Raw genomic sequence first — 2,983 nt, 5'->3', positions numbered from 1 at the left:
TAAGCTTTCATTAGGAAAGCCGAGGTGTAAGTTCTGAATTTAGAGTAAGAACCGAGGGTAAGTTTTCACTAGGAAAGCCGAGGTAGGCTCGTCTTGATAAAGAGGGCTGAGGAAATAAAATAGTTTCGTCTTAAAGAAAAAGTGACTAACAAAGATAAAAATGGGAGCGACAAAAAGTAAGAATCTAGATTATATACCAAACGGTTCGGTTGCAGAAAAAATGAAACGCTTATACGGAAATTCCTGTCTAAGTTTCGTTTCTCAGTGGCATTACGAATTTGGTTTTCCTAAAAATGGATCTTTTGAAACCGAAGACATTCAAAAACTCGAAGAACAATTATTGCAGCAAAAGCAGAGCATGATTCAGATGAAGAATATACCTCAAAAGGTTTACTTAACGATGCACAAACATGAGGAAGCTTTTAAAATGTGGAAAAATGAGTCTAAAAATATGATGGGTGAAACGGAGTCCAGATTATTACAGATGTCTCAAAAAGTTGAAGACTTACAGAAACAATGCAGAGAACAAGAGACTCAAAAAGACAAAGATGAGACAAAGAAAAAAAAAAAAAAAACTGAAAACCTCTCTTTTTCCTCTGTCCTCTCTCACACATGCACCGGAGACCCACGGACCTCTTCCTCCCACCGCACCCTCCACCTCGATCTACCCCTCGCTGGCTGAACTCAAAGACCCACCACCCTATGGCCCACCACAGATGGAAGCACATGAGACCCGCCCTGGACTGAAACCTGCTTGGATCCTCACTTCAGACGATGATTTTATTGGACCAAGGCCAGCTGCCCCTCAGCAACAGGATGAACAAGGAGCAGCAGGAGGAAGAGATGTTACAACCAGACCACCACCATCCCCTGCTATCAGCTCAGCCTCATCAACATCAACATCTTCAAACTCTTCACCATCACTTTCATCATTTTCTGAGGGTTCTTCAATCATAACTCGGTCCAAAGCTGCAGAGCAAGAGGAGCGGATTAAAGCTTTCAGAGAAAAAGAAAAACTGCTGGAGGCTGAAATACAGAGACTGCAACAGTCACAACATAACAACGGTTCTATAAGCTCCCCCATGACTTCAGATGGTGAACACAACTCCACGACCATGCCGATGCTGGAGGTGGGTGGACCTGACGGACCACAACTGGTGTTCAGAACTTGGCCACTGAGCGACCTGACAAGCCTAGCCAAACAACACCTCCCAGACATGGCCCAAGGAGGAGATGCTGTGGGTGAAGCCATCACCAACATGGTTCGTATTCTCCGCCCCACCATACCAGAACTAAAAATGATTCTCACAGCTGTCTATGGTATGAACTTTGTAAGCACCATAGGCGCACAGCTGTTTGAGGTCCCGCCTGGCAACCAACGGCTGATGCGTGTCGAATACGCCCACGCAGATAACCAAGACTTTGTGACAGCTGTGGGTGACATTGTCAGGAGAGTTAAGACAGCATTTCCACAGACGCCTCAATATGCAAAGATCAAGGACACGGTCCAGAAGAGTGGTGAACCCCCTCAAGAGTACATCGATCGTCTCATCCCTGTGTTTCGCACACACTCTGGAATCGCTTTTCCGGACAACGACTGGCGTGATGCTGCACAGGCTTCAGCCTTCGAAACCATCCTGTGTCAATGTGTGATGGATGGATTCTTGCCAACAATCCGCAAGTCTGTCCAGAACACATACATAGGCTGGAAAGCTGGCATTCGCCTCAACGACCTCCTACGTCATGCCAGACACGCCTGGGAACAGCACACGGCCGAAGAAACTGCAACACTGAAGAAAAAGACAAAACAAGCAGAAAATGCTCAGCTGACTCTTCTTCAAGCTGCACAACAGATGACCTTGAACACTGCCCCACCACAACAGCTTCCAGCTTTTTCACGCCCACCACCACCCCCTGGCCCTTGGCCAGGCTCACAACAGCAACAATCACGTGGGTACGCAGGAGGGCCACAGCCATGCTTCCTGTGTGGAGGGACTGACCATTGGATGAGAGACTGTCCACAAAAACGCACCACATGGCGAGGGCGTGGCCGACCATTCCAGAATCGAGCACCAATGCCACCACGGGAGCCATGGCCCATGAACCATGAACAGAACTTTCACCCAGGCTCCCAACAATCGGTTGGTCGAAGCCAGGGTCCACCCAGGGGTCGTGGCCACCGAGGCGGGCACTCATCCTGACTAGGAGGGGGCGGCGAGGAAGGTCCAGGTCTCCAAACAGCAAGTACACGCACACACACACCAGCTGTTTCACCTACTGATACCACATGCACCTCCACGTATTTTAAATACACTCAGTCAGCATGTTTGAAGTTGCCCATGCTCACAATGCTTGTAAACAATGTTCCACTAAAGTTTTTAGTGGACTCAGGGGCCACTCAATCTCTGATAATGAAGAAATGTCTCCCACATGCTCCACTGTGTGGCAAGATTATCCACTCCACAGGAGCATCTGGTGTAGCAATCCCAGAGGTAATGACAGCTCCTCTGAATGTGATTGACCCTTTTGATCACACTGCCCACTCGCATCAGTTTCTACTCTCACAGACGTGTCCAATAAATCTTCTGGCCAGAGACCTAATTCTTAAATTCAACCTGTCCATCGATTGTAGCCCTGAAGGACTAGTGGTGTCAAAGTCTACACACTCAGTGGACACTTTGGTGACACTAGTGCCTGATCTGCTGTTTGTATTTGAATGGTCCCTCACTGATGAGAGTCAGCGTGTAGCCTTGCTCTCTATGGCCAAAGATAGACTTCCACCTTCATGCACATTCATGCATGAACAACAGCTGCATTGCACTGCTCGTGTTACTTCAGACCCAGCTGATCAGCTAGGAGATTCATTCATGCAAACACCACCAACTGACTTACATACTACAGATATCTGCTGGACAAAGACCACATGTTTCCTGTTGACATGCCTCACAGATGATGTCACACCACAAACATGCTATTTCACAGT

At 47.7% G+C, this 2,983-nt stretch overlaps 1 protein-coding gene across 1 annotated transcript in view; it reads right to left on the bottom strand.

Moving 5' to 3' along the window:
- ift52 (intraflagellar transport 52 homolog (Chlamydomonas)) overlaps positions 1-2,983 on the bottom strand; it is a 24,435-nt gene that overhangs the window by 20,598 nt on the left and 854 nt on the right. The window lies entirely within an intron of this gene.

Source organism: Nematolebias whitei, chromosome 7 (genome assembly GCF_014905685.2).
Source record: "Nematolebias whitei isolate Nwh7 chromosome 7, NemWhi1, whole genome shotgun sequence".
NCBI lineage: Eukaryota > Metazoa > Chordata > Actinopteri > Cyprinodontiformes > Rivulidae > Nematolebias > Nematolebias whitei.
Note: the sequence above shows the minus strand (reverse complement) of the source record. Positions and strands in the feature narration are given on the sequence as shown.